Source organism: Prionailurus viverrinus, chromosome B2 (assembly GCF_022837055.1).
Source record: "Prionailurus viverrinus isolate Anna chromosome B2, UM_Priviv_1.0, whole genome shotgun sequence".
Lineage (NCBI taxonomy): Eukaryota > Metazoa > Chordata > Mammalia > Carnivora > Felidae > Prionailurus > Prionailurus viverrinus.
The window spans coordinates 43,678,879-43,688,423 of record NC_062565.1 but is presented as its reverse complement, the minus strand read 5'-3'; the positions used below and the strand labels follow the sequence as shown (position 1 = coordinate 43,688,423).

Below are 9,545 nucleotides of genomic sequence, written 5' to 3'. Positions count from 1 at the left end.
AAATGAAAATAATCACAGCATGTGAACTTCTCCCATCACCCTATTCCTAGGTGTCAGGTGGGACCCAGAACAATGTGCTTCTGATTCCAAGAAGTAGTTCAGATGAACAAGGCTGACGTGGGTTCTCAGTCAACTCAACTCCCTCCCCTGTTTTCCTGGCCCATCCTGTACAATGTGGCCCTTAATTGAGCCCCTACGGTTGGCCAGCTTTTCCTTACGAGCCCAGTTCATCTCCACCGTGGGCTCCTAGAACCCTGGACAGTTGTCCTATGCCTTCCTTCCATCTAGCTGGGGACAAATGAATGATTCGCCAGTGACCCTGAATGGGAGAGAGGCGGTAGACCTAAAAGGTCTTTGAGAATAGGGTGTAAAGGTGATGGAAGGGTTCAATCTTTTAACTGAGGAAAATGGCTGCATCCCCTTGGATGCCAAGAAAATTAATGTCGATTTCTCTGTGCCATGACAGGGCTCAGTTTCTGAGATACTAAGTCTGAGAGGCAGTATAGCTTGGAGTTAAGAGCATGGGCTCAGAGGAAGAGAGAGAAGGAGGGTGGAGGGTAGAAGAAGGGAGAGGGGGAAGGAGAGCTAACACTAATGCCATACCTGCCACGTGTTGGGCTCTTTACAGACATTATCTCATTTAAACCTCCCCAGAACCTACAGAATTCATCTCCAAAGAAGGACATCTAAAAAAAATTTTTTTTAATCTTTATTTTTGAGAGAGAGAGAGAGAGAGAGAGAGAGAGTGGGGGAGGGGCAGAGAGAGAGGGAAACACAAAATCCGAAACAGGTTCCAGGCTCTGAGCTGTCAGCACAAAGCCCGATGCGGGGCTGGAACTCATGAACCGCTAGATCATGACCTGAGCCGATCCGACCCAGAAGTCGGACACTTAACCGACTGAGCCAAACAGATGTCCCCCCTGCCCCCACCACAAGGAAGGGCATTTTAAAGAGAGACCTTTTGATAAAGCTCAGAAGTCATATAATTAAATGTTCCATTTTCTCTGTAACCCTCAGCCCGTTTCTGACCCCGCACCCCCTTCTCCAAACATATTCCACCCCAAACTCCCTCTCATCCTTAGGATGAGTCTCACGGATAGGTGGGAGTCACGGGGTGTCTTCCTTATAAAATATTTGATAATTTTTACAGCTAGCATTTTGCTATTTTTCTTTTACGGTCATAAAATTTGGTGTGAATGCCAAAGTCTCTACCCTGGCTACCAAATGCCAAGTCAAATTGCCATATTACCCACCATCATTCCCATTTTACAGATGAGGGTCCAGAGATTAAGTAACTGCCCCGTATTTACAAAGCTAAACAGTGGTGGAACCAGGGTTCCAAAGCTATGCATGTCAGTTGGCTTAGATACTTGGTTTTCCATTCCACGTGCTTGAGGTCCTTCCCTGGACTTGAGACTTAGCGACGCAGCCCCAAGGTCATCCACTCATGGGTCTCCATACCCCACGCCTAGGCCAGGACTCCACTCTCCTCTGAGTGTCCAGGGTCATGGATCAGCTTGGATGAGGCCCTTAACATGTTACGTCTTAATTTTCCTGTTCACGTTTCAGTAGCTTACTTTGCGGAACTAGTCTGAAGAACGTCTGGAGGTAAAAAAGTGGTTCCTGGGAAGCAAAAAAAAACAAAGTCTAAAAAGATGCTACAGGAAAAAGCTTCTTCTCTGACAGGCACTATTTGTCTCAAACCCACATGGACTTTAAGTAGGCCATGTTGCTTTTTCTCACATAACAGCAGGATCAGGTAAGTGGACCCATGGTACCAGTTTCCATTTTTCATTTCCTTTTAGATTAATCAAATAACGTGGGCTTGGTCAGTTGTTTAGGGGGCGGGAGAAACTCTTGAGATTGGGCAGCAAGAAGACCTAGAAAGAAGAGGCTCTGGGAGGAGCCTGAACTGGACTTTGAGGGTGCAAAGCTGCAAAGTTCTCGCTAGGGCTTGTGGGACTCTGAGATTCCCATGGAAGCCCTATCTATCTCCACAGCTCATTATTGATGAAGTTTTCTTGTGGAACCTGAACACATGAAGCAGTGAACTGTCCATCTAAACTCAAGAAGAGATCACAATGAACCAGAATGGACTAACTCTATTTAACTTTGGTGGGGAGCGGTGGGGGGGGGGGGGTAGCAAGGATTTTATTTTGTTGTATCAAAGGACAACAAGCTTTCATAGTTTGTCGTGGCGCATTTGGGGAGCATGCAGGAGACTGAACAGAATGATAAGTATCTCCTTCTCTAGCCCTCCAGTTATTCATGGGCCAGATGGTTCTTTTTTTTTTTTTTTAATTTTTTTTTAACGTTTATTTATTTTTGAGACAGAGAGAGACAGAGCATGAACAGGGGAGGAGCAGAGAGAGAGGGAGACACAGAATCTGAAACAGGCTCCAGGCTCTGAGCTGTCAGCACAGAGCCCGACATGGGGCTCGAACTCACCGACTGCGAAATCATGACCTGAGCCAAGGTCGGTTGGCCGCTTAACCGACTGAGCCACCCAGGCACCCCGGGCCAGATGATTCTAGTGTTTTCTCTGCCCCTTTGAGTCTGGCAAACACTGGTAATACCTCATAGTGCCTTTCAAGATTTATTTTCAATTTGAAACATGCACTGTAATTTGAAAATGAATGGGTTTTCTTTAAATAAATAATATTTGCCACTTTTTAAGAGGTATATTGGATCCCAGGCTGACACAGTAGCCAGGAGTCGGGAGGCAGGTGGATAGAAATGGATTGCCTGGGAGCCCCGTCTTTGAACTCAGAGCATCTTTGCGTCCACTGTGGCCTGTGACCACCAAGGATCCACAGCGATGTCTGCCAAAGGTCAGGAAGAAGATGAGGTGCTTATCCAGCCTGGTGACAGCAAGACAGAGATGGAGGGAGAAAAGATCCACAAAATACCTATATGTATATATATATATGAATATGAATATGAATATGAATATGAATATGAATATATATGTATATACATATATATTTTTTTTAACTTTTATTCACTTTTTGAGAGACAGAGACAGTGTGAGCAGGGCAGGGGAAGAGAGAGAGGGAGACACAGAATCCGAAGCAGGTTCCAGGCTCTGAGCTGCCAGCACAGAGACCGACGCGGGGCTCAAACTCACGAACTGTGAGATCATGATCTGAGCCGAAGTCAGACGCTTAACTGACTGAGCCACCCAGGCTCCCCCGCCCACCGCCAAATATTTTTGAGCCCGAAGACTGTCCATTCTTTTTTTTTTTTTTTCCAACGTTTATTTATTTTGGGGACAGAGAGAGACAGAGCATGAACGGGGGAGGGGCAGAGAGAGAGAGAGGGAGACACAGAATCAGAAACAGGCTCCAGCCTCTGAGCCATCAGCCCAGAGCCTGACGCGGGGCTCGAACTCCCGGACCGCGAGATCGTGACCTGGCTGAAGTCAGACGCTTAACCGACTGCGCCACCCAGGCGCCCCTGAAGACTGTCCATTCTTAAGTAAAGACAGCAAGGACTCCACAGCCATACCTATACGTTCCCCATACTGCAGAGTAAGCCAACCCCCACCCCCAAATTGTGCCCCAAAAGGACGGCGCTGCTCCGGGTAGCACCTTCCCCAGGAGCCTGTCTGCAAAGCTGAGGAAGTGATTGTTCCCTCATTCCAGGGACCCAGTAGGGACCCTCCAAAATGAGGGCCTTTCCCGAAAAGCATCCAGGGGTCCTTTTTTAACCTCTGTGTCTCTGCTAAATCCACAAGGCTCTGTGGGGTTGGGTGGGAGCCAAGGTGGGATTAAGTGGAATTGTAGAAGGTTTCCAAATAAGCAGTTTCCTACCATTAGCAACTTCGCACCTACAGCTAAGCCTCAACTTCTTCCCCTCCCTGTCTTACCCAAGAGGGTATATAATAATTCTGTTGCGTGAGATAGTGTGTACGCACGTCTGTATGTGCACACGCACACGTGCAGAGGCACACAGTGGGCCGCGTGTGCATGTGCAAACCTACACACGAGGATTGCATGGTCATAACCTTACCTACGCTGCCCTACAGAGACGGTCGAGCCCCAAGAAACCACGCACTGTGGATACCTCTGTGAGCATCTTCAGTGCACATGCACGCGTGTATGTGCGTGTACGTGTGCGCGGAGAAACATACGTATGTATTTTTTCTCTTCTTACAGATTCTCTTCAAAGATTTCATCATGATAACCACTCTTTTCCATTTCTATCCTAACCAGGTTTTCTGCTCTGTCTGCTTCACACATCACAAAACGAAGGTTAATTTTTTTTTTTTTTTTAACAGCTTTAGTCACAGGACCTAGAGCTGCTGTTTCCAGCTTTCTTTGCTGGCCTTGACCTCTCTGGGATATGTCCTACCAGAATTCCCCAGAAACACACCAGTAACTAGAACGCATGGCCAGGCATCTCAAGTGTTCCTTCTGGGTTATGTTATAAATTTTGGCTGAGACATCAACACATGTCAACATGTTACTTTCGGTGACATGTTTGTCTTTTCTTTGTTAGCTTTGGTTCAAGGCCGTGAGTCCATTTGGAGAAGTAACATTTCCAAGCCTTCTCAAAACTGGTCTAACATGCTTCGTGGACTTTGGGGTTTCGCTCTGCCTGTCTCTTCCTCCCATCGCTCTCCCTCCTCCTTTATTTTTGTTATAAATCCAAATGAAAAGGATATTTGGTGATCAAAGTGAATTCAACTGGCAGAGCATGAATGAATACAAACCAGTGAGCTCCCAGTGACCTCTGTCTTTAGTTGGATCTTGATGAGATCCACCTCTGGTGCCCACATTTGCTGCCTCTGGGAGGCTCACAGTCATCTCCCCTCTTTGTCATCTGAGCTCTGCAATTCTTTTATCTTCTCAATGACAATGGTGGTTCTATACTCACGTTTTTTGTTTTTTTTTTTTTGGGGGGGACAGAGAGAGACAGAACATGAACAGGCGAGGGACAGAGAGAGAGGGAGACACAGAATCGGAAACAGGCTCCAGGCTCTGAGCCATCAGCCCAGAGCCCGACGCGGGGCTCGAACTCACCGACCGCGAGATCGTGACCTGGCTGAAGTCGGACGCTTAACCGACTGCGCCACCCAGGCGCCCCTATACTCACGTTTTAACCCTGCTTTCTCAAGGCTCTTCTCTCCATCCTCATTATTCAAACTGTCTTTCATCTGTTTGAAGTCGGGCTCTGGGGTACCTACAGCGTTCCTTCCAGAAGTACCAAGAGCTTCAAAGCCATCTCCTCTTGCCCCGAGAGGGGCTCGCTTTGTTTTGTCTTTCAAACAGCAATTTCCTTTGGCTCTGCTGTCGTTACCTGTCATGGGGAAGAAGATGCTGCCACCATCCTGCTCAAAGACCCGGCTTATGAAGTGGTCTAAAAGTGAAGGTGTGTTATATACCCCTTAAGGGCAGTAGAAGATGGCCAGCAGGAAGCCAGTTTATAGGAAGCAGAAGAACATGATGTTAGTGCCTCTTTGTTAAAAAAAAAAAGCTCCAGGTTTTGAATAAATTAAATATATATATATTTATATAAATATTTAAAATATATGTATATATAAAAATATATATTAAATATATATATTTTACAGAACAAGAAGTTTTATTATCGCGAATGCTGGTGCATAACCAATAACACGCTTATTTAGAGGAGGAGACAGAGGGGAAACTTCAGATACCAAAGAGGATTTCTGGGCAGGTTTAAAACCGTTAAAGATTGCTCAGTCTTTTTGTAGATGTAGGGCTTTCCTTTTACTTGACATTTTCCCTTTAACAGGTCTTGTGTCATGAAGTTCAACCAAAGTCTTTCGCCTGTAAAGTTAAACGAAAAACAGAGAGCAAGTAGAACAATTTCTCTACTATAAGAGTGTTAGAAATAGTTTGTTTTCTTTGTTCTTTCGCATATATTTTAATGTCTACATTTGAAATTTTACTACGGACAGTTAATTTTTGAGTTTTAAGAATGGTAAGACAATAAATGTTCTGGAATTAGGGATCATAGTAGCTTTATAAGTCGTCAAGATACATGTACAACCAAAATTTCAGATGCTCTTGAAAACACAGTTTGAGACACAGCACACCCGATACGTATTTCTTTTTGGGTTTGCTTATCCTTTTCGGATACTGAAGAACACCCAATTTCTTTTACACTAAAAAATGTAGCCTTTGACAATTGGCTTGGATAGACCACAAAGTGGAATCTGCAGAGTGCTCTCAGTGGGCTTTCAGTCCAAATGACTCCGACATCTCATGTCCTAAACTGGATGTATTAGTTACTTTTTCTCATGTAATTATTATCACTGGGCGTTTGTACTAGCAGTCTGTCTTGATGTTAACTTATTCTTGCAAAACCATCCCTTACAGTGAAATATGAAAGATATTTTCCCCAACGCAAGGAAAACAATCTGGATCAATAGCAAAGTCAAAGCCACAGGTGTTTCAGGAACATTCTCGAAAACAGATTTCCACAGTCCTAAGATGCCTTTTCTTCTTCTTTAACAATTTTTTCTTTTTCATAACTGTGCAGTCACTGCCCTATTCTATTCTGCAAGGCAACAACAACGACAAAAATCTTTTTTTTGAAGATCAAGTTTTTCATGGGCACGGTACTCTCTGGAATGAACCCAAAAGACCGTAGAATGTGGGGTCTCTCCTCCACTTTTCCTCCTCTTTTAACGGCATTTAGTTACTCTCTATCAATAATCTCATCACACCCGAGTTCTTCGGTCAGACGATTGACAACCATACGTGTAAATAGCCCTTCGATAACAGCCAACTGAACAAACGGGGTCTTCTCATAATGCATTTGAAACCCGCCACCCGGGGCTGCTTCCCTGGCTCTGGATGTTCTCAGAAACATCTTGTTGGCTGCTTCAAGGGCCGCTGATACTCGGTGGCCGGCACCACTCAGCTGCTCCTCTTCCAGGGTAATCGTAGTTGTCCTCCCAGTCATCAAAATCCTCACCCTCATCCTGGCTCTCGAAGTCAGGGCCCGCGACCAGGCCCTGGCGGCTCCCCAGGACCGGGCCGGTTAGCAAGGCCTCGTTCCCCCTGAGGCTCCACCATTGGCTGGGCCTCTTCCTCCATTGGGCCTTGGTCCTCCAGCTGTGGCTGGGCCTCCTCCTCCACTGGGCCTTGGGCTTCCAGCTGTGGCTGGGCCTCCTCCTCCACTGGGCCTTGGGCCTCCAGCTGTGGCTGGGCCTCCTCCTCCACTGGGCCTTCAGCTGGGCCCCGCTGCGGGAGGCGTTCGGGCATGGCTCCCGGCTCCCGCTGCCCACCTCCATCTGCAGGAGGTCACCCTCACCAAGCGAGGACACCGCGAGGTCCAAGGCAGGGCATTGCTCTCTTCATACAGCTGGGGCAGCCCGTTCATTTCTGACATCGTACAAGCGGTTCGACCTCTCCAAAGGCGTTTTTGCCGAACAAATAATACCAATCCACAGCTTGAACAAGCAGCTTAGTCATCAGCCTTGAATCTCCTCAGTTTTGGCTGTCCCAGAAACCCGTTCACAAAGGATAAAGATTTACCACCGTTAGGACGGCCTAAAGAATGAGCCACCGACTCCGAAGAAATGTAGAGCCGGAGACAGCACGTGGCAATGAAGGGGTAATACAGCTGAAGTCGGGCAGCTGGGATTCTAATCCTAGAAGGGCTTCTGTGTGAACGTGGGTGCGTTATGCAATGGCTTTAGGTTTCAGTCTCCTTATCTGTAAAAGGGGAGGCGGGTGAACTTGAACCTTTAAGAAACTCCTGTGAGTTCCAAATGTGTCTGAGCAAGCAAGCAGTATTAGAGTAAGCACGTATTCTCCCAAGGCAGCTACTTTGAAGGAAAAATATATTTATTCGGATATACAAGTTCTGGTGTTTGTTAAAAAAAAAAAAAGAAAAAGATTTTCACTGCTTCATAGTCACACCTCGTATATTCCAGCTTCTGTTAGAAGCCTTTTACGACTCTGTCATTCATAAATTTGTCCAAACTCTTTTTTAATCCATTTACATTTCCTGTCTGTACTGCCTCTCAGGGTAATGAGTTCCATAACTTTATTACGTGCTAGGAGACGTATTATTTCCTTGTTTGCCCTAAACTTACCTCCAGCTTCCAAACTGCCTGTTCACCCTAGGATTTCAGAATTTGAGGAACAAGCCCATCCGCCGTCTTTACGAACCGGAGTGAAAATCATTTTAGACTGCTTCATAAAGCAGCAGTCCACCCCCACACCATTCCCTTAATCATTATGGTTATGTAGACAATAAATGTGGGAGCTAATGGCATAAGGAAGTCCTGGTTCCAAATGACTGAGGCGGGAGAGCCTGGAGGTCTACACCTTAGGCTTTGGAGTCAGACAAACCCAGACTCGAACCCTCTGCTGCTTTCCATGCCATCTCTCCAAGCCTCACTTCCTCATCCAGAAAAGAGAAAACCGGGACCTAACCTCAGAAATTGTTGTAGGCATGGACTAATATAATTTTTGTAAAGTGCCTAAAAGAGGGCCAGGTTTATTGTAAATAGCTCCCTAAATCTAGTGGGGGTGGGGGGGGTGGGGGTAGATGATATTTAATGAACACCATGACATTAGATAGACTTCATATGCAAGGCGTTCTAGAATCATTGCTCACATCACGAGCAGGACCCAGATCAGGGATTGGCGAGGACCAATCTAAGCTTCCGTGCATGAGATAAGGGAAAGGTGTGCATGGGGAGTGACGTTCTGGATACTAGCGCACGGGTAGAGTTTAAGGGGAGATCTTTGGCAACAGATCAATAGGAAATGTGAACTCAGCTTGAACTCAAGTGGTACCGGATCATGAATAATAAATATTTACAAGGTGATACAGGAGATTTTGAACCAAAAGAAGGAAGGGAAAGCCAATGTGCTCTTTCCAGAGCAATGCCTTGAGTCTCAGGGGGTAGAAATTCGATTTTATGCTCATACTAACCAGCTGTGTGACCTTGAGCAAGTCAACACTACCTCTAAATCTAGCGTTTCTTGCATATGAAATAGAATTAGTCTAGTTTACTGACTTACAAACCATACTCCTTCAACCTGTGTTAGAGAGGAAAGGAAAGAGACGGGAATGATGCTATGATAGGAATCCTTATCTCTAATTCAGTCCAAGCACCTATACTTATAAGATCCTAAGATTGGTTCATAAAGGGAAATCGCTTAGAACCAAAATTACCCTTTAAAAAAAAACGCTTAAATCACCCAAATATATACTGCAAAAAGTCCAAAGGAACCAAAACCAGGTGGAGAAAAACAGAGTCACCTCTTCCCCTCTCACAATTACTCTGGGGTATACCACTACTGAGCCAAGTGGCAGGCTGAGTCTGTCTGTCAGTCAGTCTGTCTGCCTGTCTGTCTGTCTCTCTCTTTCTCTCTCTCTGTCTCTCACACACACACATACACACACACTCACACACAAAAATGCATATGGGCGAATGAATGCATGAACTAATGCTTCCATTTAAGGTTTAAAATTTGGTCTGTCAAAAGGCTTCCTCAGCTGTGAAGAAGAATAATTGATACCACTAGATGAGATGCTGAAGTGACTTCCCCTCA

At 45.7% G+C, this 9,545-nt stretch overlaps 1 pseudogene; it reads right to left on the bottom strand.

The window, feature by feature from the left end:
• Positions 1-6,669: 6,669 nt before the first annotated feature.
• On the bottom strand, positions 6,670-7,365 carry LOC125166800 (EP300-interacting inhibitor of differentiation 1-like; annotated as a pseudogene).
• Between the last annotated feature and the right edge of the window lie 2,180 nt (positions 7,366-9,545).